This window comes from Triticum urartu, chromosome 5 (assembly GCF_003073215.2).
Source record: "Triticum urartu cultivar G1812 chromosome 5, Tu2.1, whole genome shotgun sequence".
NCBI classification, from domain to species: Eukaryota; Viridiplantae; Streptophyta; class Magnoliopsida; order Poales; family Poaceae; genus Triticum; species Triticum urartu.
The window spans coordinates 484,927,441-484,948,541 of NC_053026.1; the positions used below are offsets into that span (position 1 = coordinate 484,927,441).

Consider the following 21,101-nt stretch of genomic DNA (forward strand, 5'->3'; position numbering starts at 1 on the left):
CATCCAGCAGCAGCACAACGGCGTGGTGGTGGTGGAGGAGCGTGGTACTCCAGCAGGGCTTCGCCAAGCACCGCAAGAGACGAGGAGGGAGAGGGGTAGGGCTGCGCCAAGAAGGAGAGGAACTCGTGTGTATTGGGCAGCCCAAACCTCAAGTATATATATAGGAGGAGGGGAGGGGCTGCACCCCCACCTAGGGTTCCCTCCCTAGGGGTGGCGGCAGCCCCCAGATCCCATCTGGCTGGCGGCCAGGTGGAGGGGAGAGGGAGGCGCACCAGGCATGGGCCCTAAGGCCCATCTGCCCTTAGGGTTTGCCCCCCCCCCCCTCCTCCCCTTAGGCGCCTTGGGCCCTTGTGGGGGGGGCGCACCAGCCCACCTGGGGCTGGTCCCCTCCCACACTTGGCCCATGCAGCCCTCCGGGGCTTGTGGCCCCACTTGGTGGACCCCCGGGACCCTCCCGGTGGTCCCGGTACGTTACCGATAAACCCCGAAACTTTTCCGGTGACCAAAACAGGACTTCCCATATATAAATCTTTACCTCCGGACCATTCCCGGAACTCCTCGTGACGTCCGGGATCTCATCCGGGACTCCAAACAACATTCGGTAACCACTTATATCTATTCCCTATAACCCTAGCGTCATCGAACCTTAAGTGTGTAGACCCTACGGGTTCGGGAACCATGCAGACATGACCGAGATAACTCTCCGGTCAATAACCAACAGCGGGATCTGGATACCCATGTTGGCTCCCACATGTTCCACGATGATCTCATCGGATGAACCACGATGTCAAGGACTTAATCAATCCCGTATACAATTCCCTTTGTCTAGCGGTACTATACTTGCCCGAGATTCGATCGTCGGTATCCCGATACCTTGTTCAATCTCGTTACCGGCAAGTCTCTTTACTCGTTCCGTAACACATCATCCCATGATCAACTCCTTGATCACACTGTGCACATTATGATGATGTCCTACCGAGTGGGCCCAGAGATACCTCTCCGTCACACGGAGTGACAAATCCCAGTCTCGATTCGTGCCAACCCAATAGACACTTTCGGAGATACCCGTAGTGCACCTTTATAGCCACCCAGTTACGTTGTGACGTTTGGCACACCCAAAGCACTCCTACGGTATCCGGGAGTTGCACAATCTCATGGTCTAAGGAAATGATACTTGACATTAGAAAAGCTTTAGCATACGAACTACATGATCTTGTGCTAGGCTTAGGATTGGGTCTTGTCCATCACATCATTCTCCTAATGATGTGATCCCGTTATCAACGACATCCAATGTCCATGGTCAGGAAACCGTAACCATCTATTGATCAACGAGCTAGTCAACTAGAGGCTTACTAGGGACATGGTGTTGTCTATGTATCCACACATGTATCTGAGTTTCCTATCAATACAAATCTAGCATGGATAATAAACGATTATCATGAACAAGGAAATATAATAATAATTAATTTATTATTGCCTCTAGGGTATATTTCCAACAGTCTCCCACTTGCACTAGAGTCAATAATCCAGTTCACATCACTATGTGATTAACACTCAAGGTCACATCCCCATATGACTAACACTCAAGGTCACATCCCCATGTGACTAACACCCAAAGAGTTTACTAGAGTCAATAATCTAGTTCACATTACCATGTGATTAACACTCGATGAGTTCTGGGTTTGATCATGTTATGCTTGTGAGAGATGTTATAGTCAACGGGTCTGAATCTTTCAGATCCGTGTGTGCTTTACAAATCTCTATGTAATCTCCCAGATGCAGCTACCACGTTCTATTTGGAGCTATTCCAAATAACTGTTCTACTATACGAATCCAGTTTACTACTCAAAATAATCTGGATTAGTGTCAAAGTTTGCATCGGTGTAACCCTTTACGACGAACTCTTTTACCACCTCCATAATCGAGAAAATTCCTTAGTCCACTAGTTACTAAGGATAACTTTGACCGCTGTCCTGTGATCCATTCTTGGATCACTCTTGTACCCCTTGACTGACTCATGGCAAGGCACACTTCAGGTGCGGTACACAGCATAGCATACTGTAGAGCCTACGTCTAAAGCATAGGGGACGACCTTCGTCCTTTCTCTCTATTCTGCCGCGGTCAGGTTTCGAGTCTTACTCAATTTTCACACCTTATAACACAGCCAAGAACTCCTTCTTTGCCAATCCATTTTGAACTCCTTCAAAATCTTGTCACGGTATGTATTCATTTGAAAGTACTATTAAGCATTTTGATCTATCCTTATAGATCTTAATGCTCAATACTCAAGTAGCCTAATCCAGGTTTTCCATTGAAAAACACTTTTCAAATAACTCTGCATGCTTTCCAGAAATTCTACATCATTTCCGATCAACAATATGTTAACAACATATACTCATCGGAAATTCTATAGTGCTCCCACTCACTTCTTTGGAAATACAAGTTTCTCATAAACTTTGTATAAACCCAAAATCATCAAAGCGTATATTCCAACTCCGAGATGCTTACTCCAGTCCTTAGAAGGATTGCTAGAGCTTTGCATACTTGTTAGCATCTTTCAGGATTGTTAAAACCTTCTAGTTGTATCACATACAACCTTTCCTCAAGAAAATCGTGAGGAAACAATGGTTTTTGACATCCTATTTGCAAGATTTCATAAACAATGCAGTGACTGCTAATATAATTCCAACAGACTCTTAGCATCGCTACGAGTGAGAAAGTCTCACCGTAGTCAACTCCTTGAACTTGTCGGGAAACATCTTAACGACAAGTCGAGCTTTCTTAATGGTGACATTTACCATCATTGTCCGTCTTCCTTTTAAAATCCATCTGTACTCAACAGCCTTACGACCATCGAGCCGTTCTGCCAAAGTCTACACTTTGTTTTCATACATGGATCCTCTCTCGGATTTTATGGCCTCGAGCCATTTATGGGAATCCGGGCCCACCATCGCTTCTCCATAGCTCGTAGGTTCATTGTTTGCTAGCAACATGACTTCCAAGACAGGATTACGTACCACTCTGAAGTAGTAGGCATCCTTGTCGTCCTACGAGGTTTGGGAGTGACTTGATCCAAAGTCTCATGATCAATATCATAAGCTTCCACTTCAATTGGTGTAGGTGCCACAGGAACAACTCTTTGTGCCCTGCTATACACTAGTTGAAGTGACGGTTCAATAACCTCATCAAGTCTCCACCATCCTCCCACTCAATTCTTTCGAGAGAAACCTTTCCTCGTGAAAGGACCCGATTCCAGAAACAATCCCTATTGCTTTCGGATCTGAATTAGGAGGTATACCCAACTGTTTTGGGTGTCCTATGAAGATGCATTTTATCCGCTTTGGGTTCGAGCTTATCAACCTGAAACTTTTTCACATAAGCATCGCAGCCCCAAACTTTTAGGAAATGACAACTCAGGTTTCTCCAAACCATAGTTCAAACGGTTTCGTCTCAACGGAATTATGTGGTGCCCTATTAAAGTGAATGTGGTTGTCTCTAATGCCTAACCCATAAACTATCGTGGTAATTCGATAAGAGACATCATGGTATGCATCATATCCAATAGGGTGCAGTTATGATGTTCGGACACACCATCACACTATGGTGTTCCAGGTTGTATTAGTTGTGAAACAATTTCCACAATGTCTTAATTCTGTGCCAAACTCGTAATTCAGATATTCATCTCTATGATCATATCATAGATATTTTATCCTCTTGTCACGACGATCTTTCAACTTCTCCCTGAAATTACTTGAACCTTTCAATAATTCAGACTCGTGATTCATCAAGTAAATGTACTCAACATCTACTCAAATCATCTGTGAAGTAAGAACATAACGATATCCACTACACGCCTCAGCACTCATTGGACTGCACACATCAAAATGTATTACTTCCAACAAGTTGCTTTATAGTTCCATTTTACTGAAAACGAGGCTTTCAGTCATCTTGCCCATGTGGTATGATTTGCATGTCTCAAGTGATTCAAAATCAAGTGAGTCCAAACGGTCCATTTGCATGGAGTTTCTTCATGCATATACACCAATAGACATGGTTCGCATGTCTCAAACTTTTCAAAACAAGTGAGCCCAAAGATCCATCAACATGGAGCTTCTTCATGCGTTTTATACCGATATGACTTACGTGGCAGTGCCACAAGTAGGTGGTACTATCATTACTATCTTATATCTTTTGGCATGAACATGTGTATCACTACGATCGAGATTCAAAAAAACATTCATTTTAGGTGCAAGACCATTGAAGGTATTATTCAAATAAACAGAGTAACCATTATTCTCCTTAATGAATAACCGTATTGCGATAGACATAATCCAATCATGTCTCTGCTCAACGCAAACACCAATCTCGATGGTAGAGGGAGCGTGCGATGCTTGATCACATCAAGCTTGGAAAAACTTCCAACACATATTGCCAGCTCACCTTTAGCTAGTCTCCGTTTACTCCGCAGCCTTTTATTTCGAGTTTACTAACATTTAGCAACCGAACTGGTATCTAATACCATGGTGCTACTAGGAGTACTAGTAAAGTACACATTAACACAATGTATATCCAATATACTTCTATCGACCTTGCCAGCCTTCTCATCTACCAAGTATCTAGGGTAATTCTGCTCCAGTGTCTGTTCCCCTTATTACAGAGGCACTTAGTCTCGGGTTTGGGTTCAACCTTGGGTTTCTTCACTAGAGCAGCAGCTGATTTGCCGTTTCATGAAGTATCCCTTTTTGCCCTTGCCCTTCTTAAAACTAGTGGTTTCACCAACCATCAACAATTGATGCTCCTTCTTGATTTCTACTTTTGTGGTGTCAAACATCGCGAATATCTCAAGGATCATCATATATGTCCCTGATATATTATAGTTCATCACAAAGCTCTAGCAGCTTGGTGGTAATGACTTCGGAGAAACATCACTATCTCATCTGGAAGATCAACTCCCACTCGATTCAAATGATTGTTGTACTCAGACAATCTGAGCACAAGCTCAACAATTGAGCTTTTCTCCCTTAGTTTGCGGGCTAAGAAAATCGTCGGAGGTCTTATACCTCTTGATGTGGGCACGAGCCTGAAATCCCAATTTCAGTCCTTGGAACATCTCATATGTTCTGCGATGTTTCAAAAACGTCTTTGGTGCCTCAATTTTAAACCATTTAGCATTACGCACTGAACTATCATGTAGTCATCAAAATGTGTATGTCAGATGTTCGCAACATCCACAGACGACGTTCGAGGTTCGGCACACTGAGCGGTGCATTAAGGACATAAGCCTTCTACTGTCTGCATAATTGCTACTATCAACTTTCAACTAATTTTTTCTCTAGGAAAATATCTAAACAGTAGAACTAAAGCGCGAGCTATGACATAATTTGCAAAATCCTTTTGACTATGTTCAGGATAAACAAGTTCATCTTATGAACTCCCACTCAGATAGACATCCCTCTAGTCATCTAAGTGATTACATGATCCGAGTCAACTAAGCCGTGTCCGATCATCACGTGAGATGGACTAGTTATCATCGGTGAACATCTTCATGTTGATCATATCTACCATACGACTCATGCTCGACCTTTCGGTCTCTTGTGTTCCGAGGCCATGTCTGTACATGCTAGGCTCGTCAAGTTAACCTAAGTGTTTCGCATGTGTTCCGAGGCCATGTTTGTACATGCTAGGCTCGTCAACACCCGTTGTATTCGAACTTAAGGATGTATCACACCCGATCATCACGTGGTGCTTCGAAACGACGAAATTTCGCAACGGTGCACAGTTAGGGGGAACACTTTCTTGAAATTTTAATGAGGGGTCATCTTATTTACTACCGTCGTTCTAAGCAAATAAGATGTATAAACATGATAAACATCACATGCAATCAAATAGTGACATGATATGGCCAATATCATATTGCTCCTTTTGATCTCCATCTTCGGGGCTCCATGATCATCATCGTCACCGGCATGACACCATGATCTCCATCATCATGATCTCCATCATTGTGTCTCCATGAAGTTGTCTCGCCAACTTATTACTTCTACTACTATGGCTACCGGTTAGCAATAAAGTAAAGTAATTACATGGCGTTGTTCAATGACACGCAGGTCATACAATAAATAAAGACAACTCCTATGGCTCCTGCCGGTTGTCATACTCATCGACATGCAAGTCGTGATTCCTATTACAAGAACATGATCAATCTCACACATCACATAGCATTCATCACATTCTTCTTGGCCATATCACATCACATAGCATACCCTGCAAAAACAAGTTAGACGTCCTCTAATTGTTGTTTGCATGTTTTACGTGGCTGCTATGGGTTTCTAGCAAGAACGTTTCTTACCTACGCAAAAACCACAACATGATATGCCAATTGCTATTTACCCTTCATAAGGACCCTTTTCATCGAATCCGATCCGACTAAAGTGGGAGAGATAGACACCCGCTAGCCACCTTATGCAACTAGTGCATGTCAGTCGGTGGAACCAGTCTCACCAGTCTCACGTAAGAGTACGTGTAAGGTCGGTCCGGGCCGCTTCATCCCACAAGCCGCCGAATCAAGATTGGACTAGTAACGTAAGCATATTGAACAAAATCAACGCCCACAACTACTTTGTGTTCTACTCGTGCATAGAAACTACGCATAGACCTAGCTCATGATGCCACTGTTGGGAACGTAGCAGAAATTCAAAATTTTCCTACGTGTCACCAAGATCTATCTATGGAGAAACCAGCAACGAGGGGAAGGAGAGTGCATCTACATACCCTTTTAGATCGCTATGCGGAAGCGTTCAAGAGAACGGGGTTGAAGGAGTCGTACTCGTCGTGATCCAAATCACCGAGATCCTAGTGCCGAACGGACGGCACCTCCGCGTTCAACACACGTACAGCCCGGTGACGTCTCCCATGCCTTGATCCAGCAAGGAGAGAGGGAGAGGTTGAGGAAGACTCCATCCAGCAGCAGCACAACGGCGTGGTGGTGGAGGAGCGTGGACTCCAGCAGGGCTTCGCCAAGCACCGCAAGAGACAGAGGAGGGAGAGGGGTAGGGCTGCGCCAAGAAGGAGAGGAACTCGTGTGTATTGGCAGCCCAAACCTCAAGTATATATAGGGGGAGGGGAGGGGCTGCGCCCCCACCTAGGGTTCCCTCCCTAGGGGTGGCGGCAGCCCCCAGATCCCATCTGGGTGGCGGCCAGGTGGAGGGAGAGGGAGGCGCACCAGGCATGGGCCCTAAGGCCCATCTGCCCTTAGGGTTTGCCCCCCTCCTCCCCTTAGGCGCCTTGGGCCCTTGTGGGGGGCGCACCAGCGGGGCGCACCAGCCCACCTGGGGCTGGTCCCCTCCCACACTTGGCCCATGCAGCCCTCCGGGGCTTGTGGCCCCACTTGGTGGACCCCCGGGACCCTCCCGGTGGTCCCGGTACGTTACCGATAAACCCCGAAACTTTTCCGGTGACCAAAACAGGACTTCCCATATATAAATCTTTACCTCCGGACCATTCTGGAACTCCTCGTGATGTCCGGGATCTCATCCGGGACTCCGAACAACATTCGGTAACCACGTATATCTATTCCTTATAACCCTAGCATCATCGAACCTTAAGTGTGTAGACCCTACGGGTTCGGGAACCATGCAGACATGACCGAGATAACTCTCCGGTCAATAACCAACAGCGGGATCTGGATACCCATGTTGGCTCCCACATGTTCCACGATGATCTCATCGGATGAACCACGAGGTCAAGGACTTAATCAATCCCGTATACAATTCCCTTTGTCTAGCGGTACGATACTTGCCCGAGATTCGATCGTCGGTATCCCGATACCTTGTTCAATCTCGTTACCGGCAAGTCTCCTTACTCGTTCCGTAACACATCATCCCGTGATCAACTCCTTGATCACATTGTGCACATTATGATGATGTCCTACCGAGTGGGCCCAGAGATACCTCTCCGTTTACACGGAGTGACAAATCCCAGTCTCGATTCGTGCCAACCCAACAGACACTTTCAGAGATACCTTTAGTGTACCTTTATAGCCACCCAGTTACGTTGTGACGTTTGGCACACCCAAAGCACTCCTACGGTATCCGGGAGTTGCACAATCTCATGGTCTAAGGAAATGATACTTGACATTAGAAAAGCTTTAGCATACGAACTACATGATCTTGTGCTAGGCTTAGGATTGTGTCTTGTCCATCACATCATTCTCCTAATGATGTGATCCCGTTATCAACGACATCCAATGTCCATGGTCAGGAAACCGTAACCATCTATTGATCAACGAGCTAGTCAACTAGAGGCTTACTAGGGACATGGTGTTGTCTATGTATCCACACATGTATCTGAGTTTCCTATCAATACAAATCTAGCATGGATAATAAACGATTATAATGAACAAGGAAATATAATAATAACTAATTTATTATTGCCTCTAGGGCATATTTCCAACAGGATGAAGGGGGAAAATTTCTCGGTAGCTCGGCGTTGGTGATCGAAGGAGTCACTGATCCGGCAACCTTGGAAGCAGTAGCATGTTAGGAGGCACTAGCCCTCGCCGAAGATTTGGGAATCCACCAGTTTGTAGTGGCTTCTGACTGTCAACACGTGGTTCCTAACATTAGAAGGAGAGCCCGGGGACAATATGGAGCAATCATTAGCGAGATAAATCTGAAAGCTACCTTTTTTTAATGTTCTTTTACTTTTGAGAGTCGTGCTGTTAATTATGAAGCACATAGATTAGCTAAGTTTTGTTTGAACGGGGGCCCAGGACGTCATGTCTGGTTTGGCGCTCCCCACGACCTCAGATGTATCCCACTTCACGTGGAATTCCATGAATAAATTTGATTTTCCTCCCTCAAAAAAAAACCTACTGTCGTCTGTCTCAAAAAAAATCTACTGTCATCGGGTGGTGACATAATTGTATCTATAGTTAGTCCTGGTAGTCGCGGGTGATGTCTAACTTGGTCCTGAAAGTTGCAAAGTGCTCCAATATGATCTCAATACATAAAAAAGTATGTGATCAATACGGTGTCTCGGGTTGAAACACCAGTCCTGACTTTACATGTTGCATACGTACTGTGTATTCTGCCACATATGCCATGTCAGCCTGGCCCCGCTCGTCAAATTGTACCCACCTGCCAGCTCAAGGCCCATCTGTGGGAGTGGATAAGGCACTGCACCGTTTCGTCTTGGGGAAAAAATTCCCCAATTCCCCCACCGCAATCCCCAGCTTCTGATGGGCGGCGTAAGCGTGACCTCCACCACCATGTCCCTTGGTGCAGAGAGCGGAGATGGATGCGTTCGAGGCTCACTACCGCCGGTTGGTCCTTCTGGCCACTGCGGTAGGAGACAGCGAGGAGGTTGTGACACTGGCCGCTCTGCTGGCCACCATCGAGCTTGGAAAAAGGTATTCTTCCAAAGACCACTTTCAGGCTATCCCAACCTTTAGGATGAACCGGTTTCTTCTTACAAAAAAAAGATACGCAAGCAAATCACTTTCTGAATGGCCAAGTACCGGTGGGGGAGTTCGATAGATAAGAGATCTCTTCAATAGCTCTCCTGGGAGAAACTTTGTACACCCAAGAGTAAGGGTGGCATGGATTTTTGAAACCTACACCTTTTCAATTTGGCAATCATTGGAAATCAAGGCTGGTGGCTGATGATCCCTCTGGAATCCCTTTGTTCTAGAGTTCTTAAAGGGAAATATTCTCCTAACTCTGATTTTCTTCAAGCAATAGTTCATGAGACCTTTTACGATACATCAAGTTTATTTGAGCCATTCATTTTATGTGGTTGGATGGCTGAGATGAGCCAATACTACAATAGTTTTTTAGTAATATATTGAGTAGTTAGGGGTACTTTGGGTAGTTTACTGTTTATCAATCGGACAAGTAGGTTTACGCAGGCAGGTCACTTAATGGCCACCTATTAGGGCATCTCCAGCCGTTGGCCCCCCAGGAAGGGCAAAAAATCGCCCCCTGGGGGTGCACCGGCGCTAAACCGCGCACTGGGGGTGTGATGCCCCCTAGTCGCGGCCCCCCACGGGATTTTAAAAAAGTCAAATACGGCGCAAACACGACTCAAATTTAACGCAAACATCGGCGAGTTCGTTCAAATTTAAACATACTTTACAAAAAAAGGGAAAAACTACCGCGAGCTACCCCCGCCGTCTCCCTCGCCGCCCGCCTCGCCGCCCGCCCACGCGGTTCTACATGCCGAGGAGGCGGTAGAACCGTGTGTAGTCACCGCCGTCGTCGTCGTCGTCGTCGCCCCCGCCGACGCCTCCGCCGTCCCTGCTGCATCCCTCCCCCGGTTGGCACGGCGGGTTGGACGGTCCGGGGGCGTCGTCGTCGTCGCTGAGGACCACGACGCCGTGCTCGTCCTTGCGCCCACGCTTGCGGGCGGCGATCTCCTCCAGGGCCCGGCGCTGCCGGACCATCTCGTCGCGGAGGTAGTCGTCCCGCGCCCACCGCAAGGCGTCCTCGTCGGAGAAGCCACGCCGGGCTATCTCCTCGTACTCCATGGGGAGGCCGGGCTCCGGCTTGGGCTCGACGAGGACGAAGCGGCCGATGGGGGAGGCGTTGTCACCGATGCGGACGCCGGAGCTGCGGGTGCGCGCGCTGACAGGCGCGCCCTGGGGCTCCGGCTTGACGGGACGGAGGTGGAGGCAGGGAGAGCCGCCGGACGAGGAGGAGGACCCCCCGGTCTCCATGCGCCTCGGGGTCCAGGAGCTTCCCCGGCGGTGCGTGAAGGACGGGGGAGAGGGGTACTCGTGGCGCGGCGTGTAGCCGCCCTCGATGTACTCGAGGACGGCCTCCAACGTGCGCCCGGGCACGCCCCACCACCGACGCCGGCCGACGGCGTTGAGCCTGCCGGAGGGCTCGACGCCATTGGTGGCCTCGAGCTGCTCGGCGTGACGGCGGCGGAAGTAGGGCTCCCAGAGCGGCCTGTCGGGGACGTACCGTGGCCCCTCCCTCGCCGCACGCGGCATGGACGAGTGGATGCGTGCGATCTCCGCACGCCGCGCTGCGCCGGTGGGTATCGGGGGCACCGGCACGCCGCCGGCGCTGATCCTCCATGCCCCGGGTACCCGCATGTCCGGCGGGATCGGGTACTCGGCCTCGAAAAGGAGGCGAGCCTTGCTCTCGTGAAGATGGTGGTGGCCGAATTCGCCGCCGCGCCGTCGCCTGGGAAGCGCTCGGCCATGGGTGCTGGAGACGGCGAGAGAGAGGAGAGGGAGGAACGACGACGGGAAACGAGGCGATGAGGACGATAAAGGGCCGAGAAGAGGGTAGAGTCGCTGACGCGGCGGGCCCGCGACTGTTTCGCGCCAAAACAGTTCGCCCCGGCGCCCCCGGGCGCCCCCCAGCGCGCCGGGTTCGGTCTGGGTCCGCCGGCGCTATTTTCGGCCCAAGCCGGTGAAAATCGGGCTCCTGGGGGCGCGACTGGGCCGATTTTTCGGCGCCGGCGCAAAAAAAACGCCTGGGGAGGCCTTCCTGGGGGGCGCGGCTGGAGATGCCCGTAGATTGAGCGTGAGGCTCCTTGGAGGAACTGAACGTCGGCACTTGCACGGCTGCTTGCCGCGTTGTAGTCCGGTGTTGTCGAGTGAATTGCAAAAAACATCGACACTTAAGGAAAGGTTTGCAGGAACCATACATTTACGAAATTATGCCAAAAAGTACTAATTATTTTCATAATTTTTTAAAAAAACACTAGTTGGCAGCTTTGGTCGTTTTGATGACGATTGTGACAGATGGGTCCCGAAAATGATGACGTGGCGTAACGGTTCACATGTGACGCCGTTAAACTGGGCATTTTACACCGACGCTTTTCTTCAAAAACTTGAAAAGCAATCAGCCCCCTCCTCCTCGCGTCTTCTCTCCAGCCAACATGCCATGGCCTGCCCTTAGCGTTGCCCCCTTCCCCACCGGAGCAGCAGCTGCCGCGGGCGCCGGAGCACCGGCAGTACCAGCTTTTGAGGGCTAGCAGCAGCAGCTTTTGCGGGGGCGAAGCTGCTGGGGGAGCGTGACACCGGAGCAGCAGCCGCGGTGGCCGCGCACAAGCGTGAGCATCAGCCACGGTGGCCGCGGATGGGCGCGAGCAGCAGCGCTGGCGGCCGCGAGCTGCAGCCGTGCCGGCCGCGGCCAGTCGGCCATGCTGCAGGGCGGGGGCGATGGAGGTCGATCCGCTGGCGGCCAGCTGGGGCAAGGGCGGCGGCGGGCAGCGCGCCCGCGAGCTCGGACCCGGGCTTCCGGTGCCCGTGCGTGCTGGCACCTTGAGGGGCTCGGCGTCGGCCTCCTGCTGCAGACGCCGGGACGTGCTTGAAGGCTGCAGCGCTACGGGTCGCTAGCGGACCAGAGAAGACGCACCACGAGCCCGTGTGCGTGCTCGGACAAGGCGAGGTAGCATGGAACAACGAGTTGAGAAACAACGACGACCACCGGGGCTCGGAGCTTGTCGGCGATGGCGCAGGAGGAGGCGGAGCTTGACGCTGGGATGTCCAGTAGGTCGGCGTTGACTCTGCGGACCAGACGGTGTCTAGGATAAGGACCGAAGGAGTCTGCCGGTGGCTAATTTGATGGTGGTGCGCCATGACCAAGGTTGGAGAACAAGGTCGCTGCCGACGGCTATGGCGTGTCCCTGGCTCAGTTAATGGAGCAGGAGTGAGAGGGAGACAGGGCGAGGCGGATGCACATGATGCTGAAGCTCGTGGTTGTCTCCAGCCACGTCAACGACAAGCGACGGCCATGGCGGTGCTCGGTTTGGTCCGATGTTCCTGATCCAGAGGTGCACGGCCCGAGGCCGGCAGCGGAGGCTGTTAGGAATGATCTTGACATGCAGGATGGAGGCTGGTCGTCCGGCCGCGTGAGTGGGCTGCCGGGACTTGCGTCGTGCCTTTGGTCAGTTGGCGCAATGTTGATGTGCTGGCCGAGAGCAGCGGCTGGGCCATGCATGTGCGAGTTGCATGGATCAGTTAGTTGGCGTCCTCATAGAGGGATCCAAGGAGTTAGTTGCAGGTGGTTAGTGCCAACATAGTGGCCGGGTCATGTGGTAGTGGCCGGTGTGGTACGTGTGTACGTGAGTTAGTGGTGTGTGTGGCCACTGGCCTGGTGTGAGTCCAGCTATATAAGCCATGTATTGGTGTTGTGTAGTGTGAGGAGGAGCTAGGAGAGATGTAGTCTCTGGTAGTCTTTCGTGTGCGTGTGGCCCGAGTTGTTGCTCGAGGAAAAGGCCGTCGTTGCGGCAGGCGTATGTGCATGGGAAAAACACCACCGTGTCATGTGTCTCCTCTTTCTTCTACCTTCGTTCGTGCGAGAGAGAGAGAGAGCGAGAAGGAGCTGGGCACCGGCACAAAGAGCAAGCTAGGGCTCGGCGCCAACAGAGGCAAGGTCCAGCCGTCCTATGTGCAGGGGTGTTATTTTTAGTTTGACCACGGGTGTTTTTTCTTTTTTTTTGAAGAAGTGAGGGAGTTTTTGGTAAAAAAAATATCTCTAACAACCTCTAGCATCATCAGTTACGCTACGTCATCATTTCCGAGACCCACCTATCATAATCGTCGTCAAAACAACCAAAGCCGCCAGCTAGTGTTTCTTGCAAAAAAATTAGTGATTTTTGACACAATTTCGCAAATGTGTGGTTCCTGCAAACCTTACCTGAAGTGTCGATGTTTTTTTGCAATTCACTCGTTGTTGCCTAAGGTCGAAATCGATCTCGAGCATATATCGCGGGAAACCTTGAGCTCTGCTGGAGGCCGCACGCTCGCATGGCATCGATCTCCAGCTTAACTCGCCCGCCGTCTTCTACGTCCAACGGCTCGATGACACCCAATGCCTCCATGCAAAACGGTTCCTCCTCGTTGCCGTCGTCCATGCCCGGCCGGTAGAGAAGGGCCTACATGTCGGTGGCGAACTCCATGAGCTCAGCATCTGTCGGACCAAAGCTTCCAAGGCTGAACGAGCGCCGAAGACGGCATTGCACTTGGCTTGGTGTTGGGTTCTCGACGATGTCGTCGTCCTCATCACGGCACGACGCGACGGACGTCATCGCTTCCTCCAGAGACCACGGCGAGCAGATCTCCACAAGGACGGGATCAAGATGGGAACGCGGTACAATGGGTCCTCCATGTCGGTCTCCTTGCACACTTCTGATTCTTTGGTGACGCTCTTGCCTGCGAGCCCCTTCGACAGGAGGAGTCTGACGCTCTTGCCTGCGAGCCCGGGGCCGCGCCTGGTACTCGAACCACGCCGCCACGACCTCATCGCCGCGGCCCACAACCCGAGGGAACCACGGTGAAGTGTGCTGCAGACCCGCTCGTGCCTCCACGCGAGGGGGTTCACAGAGTGCACCGATGTCTTTGTGCCGGCGAACTGCGCGGAGATTTTGGGTTCGCGTGGCATCGATAATGGCGGAAGACTCGGTAGCATGGATAGGATGCAATTAAGAAAGAACTAATATAATCCTAACATAGAATTACCAATATATCCTAAAGCGAAAATTTGATCGATCCATATTGACCATTGAATTAACTAAATACAACCCACTATATTGGGTAGTATGATGCATCGTGAAAAATCTCTAGTTCATGCCCGTGCTTCTACGACATGGCGAGCAATTGTAGCTGGTATAAAAGCTCTTGAGGTTGGGCTAATCCATCGAATTGGGGATGGGACTTCCATTGCAACATGGACCGACTACTGGATTCCCAACACAACTAGTACAATGCTCGTGCGTTGCTATGGGTCTTTTATTATTAATCTAATCTTATGTAAATTTATGGTGCGGAGGAGACGTATCAGACAACGTCCATCACATTCAAAAACAAAGCGCCAAGGTAAATTTACATTGCACATTTACGTCAATTGGTCAACATGCTTGCCTTGACTCCAGGAATGCCTCCGGCTGATGGAGGTCGCCAGGTAGGGTTACGCTAATAGAAATATTTTGATTAGAAATCGATAGAAACTTTATGAAAAATAACGTCTAACTTGGAGCCTTGGACTTGCAAAGCCAGGGACGTGGTCCACGTCCATGGGCGAGTAAGGGAATCGTAGGAAAAATTGGATACACTTATATTGGTATTTCAGGTCTGCCCAATACATAGTGTTCCTGATATTTTGGATATTTTATGCCAAGTTTCTTACTAAACACAACAGGCCTCTCGCAATCTATCTTTAGTTTTGGGTGGTTTAACAAGAGGTATTGCTTCAACACGTTGTTTCCCAGTCGAAGCTCTCTTCTTCCGACTGTCCTAGATAGGGGCAAGAATATGTTGAGAGATAAGAATAAAAATGCTAGTAGTAAATAGGACAAAACCGTAGTTAATCCAACAAGTTTCTTGGCAAAATTTCTGATCACAAAAACGGAAAATTCATGTTGTGTGATTACATCGTTAGTAAACATAGGAGTGACTCCATTCTGAAGCATCTGCCAAATACGGGGGCAAGATATGAAGTTACATCAATATACTTGCAAACATAAGACAGAGCACAGACTTCATATCTTTGCTATCGGCTAGAGCTTTAGCTCCGATCCCTAAGTTAATATTCACATCTTCTCAGTAACAATGCAGTTATGCCCAACTTCTGGTCACACAAGGATCATGGACTGATTACAGGTCACGATTACAACATGAGCACAAGAGCAAGCATACACATGCCAAAAGACAGAATATGGGTTGACTGAATAACCTGCACGGAAGGCATTAGCACTACATTAATGTCCCTAAAATCTACACCAAAAATGTAGCAAAAATCCTGACAATTAGAATATATTGCAAAACAGAATGCCAAAGACAGTTCAGTATATATTACCAATGCAACTCAGTTATCAACAAAATGAGCTAACTAATTTAACTGGGCAAAAATGGATTTGATTGTGGTAACCAGTTAGAACACAAAGTAACAGTGTCTCGTGTGCTTGAGGCTGGTGTGGGGTAGGTTGGACCTAGCGAAGGACTGGATCCATCGGTGCGACTTATGCGACCATATCTATCTGCAAGGGCGAACGGCGAGATGGTCATCGAAGAAGCATTAGAGCAACAAAAGTCCTCGTGAACCTTTGGTTCTGTGGAGGGCGGGTAAAAGTAAGATTTTGTTCCAAAATTATTTGATAACAAGTTAAGTTTGAATGTGAAATTTGAGATTACAACAGTAGAAAAAATAACTATGAAATGCTGAGGATCATCTCCCTTCAGAAATGTCATCAATTAAGAATGCTAAAAAGATCATCACAAATTACCTGAAGGCCTTATCTCTGCTGTAAAGAGATGATTGTAGGGGCACTTATACAAAGACAATGTCTTCTCCTCAAAGTGCACGGCCAACGCGGAATTTGCTGCCTTCAGTCTGTCCTAATTTTGCCATGAACCCCATGTCTGATTATCCACAAGAGCTCTGACAAACAACGAATCAGCTGGACCATGAAACAGAAGGACAATAAATTTACGAGGAAGGTAATTTTCTGTTATTGGCAAAACATTTGATAATTGATTAAACCCAACACTAACCACTACTTTGTCGCGCATCTATTGTCAAAATTGCAGCTTCTCTTATAGATCATAAGTGTGTAAGTGTGTGTGTGTGTGTGTAAGTGTGTGCACGCGCATACGCGCGCGTGTGGGTGCGTGTGTGCGCGTGCGTGCGTGCGTGCGCGTGCGTGCGCGTGCGTGTGTGTGGGTGGGGGTGTGTGTGTGATATCTCTAAATCGAATAAACCTCCAAGTATGCAATTCATGAGCACAAAACAGAAATTATAGTTCAGTATCTCTAAAAAATGAAGCGGGAGGAGAGAAATCATGACTCACCTCACCCAACAACAAGGTGGAAACTGCAACCCAAGAAAAAGATGCCCTTCCCTCTCTCGGTGGAGAGCATGCATGCCTTCAGGAGGTGCCGACCTCAATCTCCTTCCTTCCTTCCTTGGAGGTGCTATCTAAGTACAAATTCCAGAAAAAAAAATACAAATCATCCAAAGGAGATTACTTTCCGGTAGTCAGGGGCCGCAAAATGCAGCCATGACAGATGACACACCTATTATACACATGCATTCACCTTTAAGAGTGACTAATCAGTAATCACTAAAAGGGAGTAGGAAATAAACAAAATACTCGTATTACTGTTAAGAGGTGAATAAAACATATCATTTTTTAGGCTTTTGCAACCAGTGGCAAGAAACAAATACATGTGCATCCTACTGCTGATTCCTCACAATAATAACCTACTTGATCAACACTGGTACAAAAATAAATATTATTTAAACGAACTAATCTTGAAAAATGGTAGTTGGATTAAGAAGCAATTAATTTGAAGAGACCAAGAATATTTGTGGAGATGGAAAAATGACTCCTCGTTGGCGTTCCAGCAAATAGGCTGTGAGCAACTCAGTCTGCTACAGAATAAAAGAAATTACGGAGCTAACCAATGTGCAAGATTGATTTCTATAAAACAGATTCACTTATATGCAATGGCATATGAGTGGTGGCAGGGTTATCTCACCCTGGAAAAGGATTCTGAATCCTATCTCGCCGCAGAGTCCACACACCACAGCTCGCTGCAAAGGCTATCTCAGCGCCTGCCTCGAAGACACGAAGCAGGGGCGCTTGGAGTGGCCGGCATGGAGTTGACGAGCACGTGCTTGGAGGCTTGTTCTCCTCTCCGGGATCAGTCTGGACAAGGAGTAGCGTGAACCTCAGAGGAAGATCCCATTGTTGGTCGGGCTCAGGGAGCTTTTCGAGGAGCGGAAGTAATGGAGCAGCAGCTATAATGATTGGTCCTCACCATCCACCACCTCTTCATCCGACTTTCCGGGTGGGCCGAGATCGTGGTACGATGGTGGCCGAGGCTGAACGCCATGAAGCCTACTTTCCAACCACCATGTGGTGGCGCCCACCCGTCGCCGCTCACTGGTCTGCCGTGAACAACTGCCTTCCACACGTACAAGCCAGCAGCAGCCAGCCAGTCGCCGTCGAAACAGCCGCTCACCATGCGTGATTAGAATATGAACGAAGAGACCTAGGAGTGGGCTAAAAGAAAAGGAAAATTACATCAGTGCGAAAAGAAAAATTACCTCGCTGCCTTTGCCATGGAGCAACAATGTGGTGTGCTGGTGCGATCGGTATAATCCCACACAAAATTTTACTTGAAAACAACATCTCTGGTAAAATCTCCACATCATTGACCTCATCGGGTTTCAAGTATATCTTTCTCTCCTGGCATATACTCTGTATTAAATTAAGATGAATGAGCATCAACCACTCTAGTCTCAAGTAAAAGAATGAAACATTACTTCTGAAAGAACTACAAAAGAATGGTGTGCAGGAGCTTACTTCAAAACAACATCTCTGGTATAATCTCCACTGAAATAGCCATCTATTGAGTTTCCTTGATGACCCCTAGCAAGAATCAGTGCAAGATTGTTGGCCACTAAAAAATTAGGTACGCAACATTCAAGTAGAGACCGAAAAGTATCAAAACACCTAGCAGAAGTCATGCAACCTTCAACCATGATAAAGGAACACCCTTTCACTAAGACCACATTTAATGGACTAAAATTATTGATAATAGCTAGTTCTTACCATAAGCGATCTGCTGTCAAATATTTTGCACTCTTATGTTGTCAATTCTCAAGATAAAACGTCTCTAGACAGTCATTTCTACAAAACCCACCAAGTGACATTACAAAGAGCACCGCAAGTGATGCTCCAACGGGTAGTCAATGGATAAACCTACACCTGCCAGGGCACCTTGGGTGCTAGCTAGTCTTGCTTCAGAAAAGGTAATGGTTTCAAGAATCGAGTGAATGGATCGTCCAAGGCTGAGAGCATTTTCTTTGCTGCGGCATCTGAAAAAAAATGTGGGATAAGAAAATTCAATCAACAGCGTAAGAACTGTAAAAACACAACATCTCTCAGTTCTGCACAGATCAATGCTTTATATATCTAAGTGGTTCATTATGTTTCTGACAAAATTTCAGATTCAACCAAAGCAAGTACAAGACATATAACTGCATTTGATCCAATTATCAAATTCACTCGTATTTTCTAAAATATGAAGACTTGCAAAAGTGTGAGCCGTTGAGGCAGCTGATAAATTATATGATTCGTTATATGATAAATTAAGTGAATTTTTGTATGAATCACCGTGATTCTACCTACCATTCTATTAGTAATGTGATTTCCTTTATCCGTTGAACTCACATCTCATGTAGACATTAGGGTCGAGGAACGTGAGAAACGAAATCCCAGAACAACAGTACAATCATGTGCCTTTTAATTCCTACAACAATTATCCGATTTGCATGAGAATAGTTTCTCCTCAGATCACACAACTCCTGCATAATAACAGAACCATATTTATCAATCTTCAAGTCGATGACCTGAAGCAAATTAGTGGTAGCAGTGTCAATGAGTTTTGATCAAGGAATATATGTCTATATACTTGAAGCAAACAAAACACAAATATATCCAGTTTAAGGAGTTTAGCTATCACCTCATTAATTTGACCTCAACTTCTTTGGTGCTATAGCACATGTTTTCGCCAACAAGTGTTGTGAGGTGAATGTATTGAGATCAAGTAGTTTTAGTGCCATGGATAACCGTTAATGGCCAACAATCTGGTGCAAAAACAACTCAACAAAATGTTTAGATCATACTTTTATATAGGAATTATTAAGAGGGCTATTACTATGTACTACCTGTGTATTGTGGAAAAAAAATGGTCAGATCATTTTACCTTTAAGGCTGCTGTAATCTGCTCTAATCTGCTATACACTCTGATAGTTTCGAATATAGTTCAGTAGGCATAAGCCCGCCGTAGTTCCCTGTCAAGAAAAAAAGTGTGTTGGCAATGGAATCTTATCAAAACTGTAAAGTAAAACACACACCACTGAAGAAATCAATCTTTAAGAAAGAAAAAATAGTACCTTAGTCAATACAGCTATCACTGAAAAGTAGTTCCCAAGTATAAGTGATGGCCAGGCCTCATTTATTTACAACGGGCCATCATATTGACAAGTAGCGGAAAATATAAATCAAGTAGCTGCCGACTCTGTATGAAGAAAATATCAGATATATCCTACTCTTATGGATTTGGAGTATCCCATATTAAGTGTAAGCGTCGTTTGCTGAAGGACTATTTGCAGAACAGAAGATTTCAATACTATGGGAATATTATATTGCATAGCTAACCATCTAATTATTCGGAAATCTATAACTCTAGAAGCACGATAAATTCAAGAATATTAACACCGTGCCGAATGCTGAAAACTTTTGTTGACCAATGACCACCAACATGTTTTCAGAAAATTGTGCCACAAGCAGTATATGCAAATACAATGGTAGTTTTTCAACCTGCTATGTGTATGGCACACAAGTTCATACCATTTTACTAAGCTAACAATGTTCACATAGTTCAGGCAGCAAGACCGAATGGTAAAGTAACTGAAACAAAGACAAACTGAAAGGCTTCACAAAATTCCGTTGTCAGTTTTGAACAGGAAATGATAGACAAAGAAGCTTGGAGCCTTTTGAGCCGACTAAAATTACTTAAATACTTTACCATAAGGTCCATAAGAACTTGAAATTAGGTAAATGTGGATTTGTTTTTTTCAGATGGCAGATGTGAAATTTAGTGAGAAAGAGAGCACTTAATGATAAACCAAATCATGTACATGTGAGGCCAGGCACAGCACTTTCTGTAACATATCCCCACTATCTAGATTATCATACTACAAGCATTTCACAAATTGTTAAACAACCATACAAAGGAACAGAGATATGCCCCCGCACACGGTACACTCCCCTTGAGAAAACTATAAAAGGGTCTTTCCGTCCTATGTGTTGACTCGGCTAAACTAATCAGTATTAGATGAGAATTAGATGGACTGTAGGTAATCAAGCTAATTGCTTCGGAATTCAACTATGCGACATGTGGTTGGATCACACATACTGTACCTTGTGGATATGTCAAGCGAATCATCAACTGAACATACAACAAACAGAACAGCACAATTCATCTACCCACCAAAGTGACAGACATTTATCACCGAGATTGAAAAATCATCAGAGATACACACTAAAAGGGACAACAAAAACAAGCACCAATT

At 47.2% G+C, this 21,101-nt stretch overlaps 1 long non-coding RNA gene and 1 pseudogene across 1 annotated transcript; both read right to left on the minus strand.

The window, feature by feature from the left end:
- Positions 1–13,695: 13,695 nt before the first annotated feature.
- LOC125507207 lies at positions 13,696–14,399 on the minus strand (annotated as a pseudogene).
- Positions 14,400–16,233: 1,834 nt separating this feature from the next.
- On the minus strand, positions 16,234–20,031 carry LOC125556402. The gene is made up of 3 exons (XR_007305081.1): positions 19,920–20,031; positions 19,730–19,817; positions 16,234–16,413 (listed from the first exon to the last, which is right to left on the minus strand). It is a non-coding gene; the product is annotated as an uncharacterized LOC125556402 (long non-coding RNA).
- Positions 20,032–21,101: the final 1,070 nt, after the last annotated feature.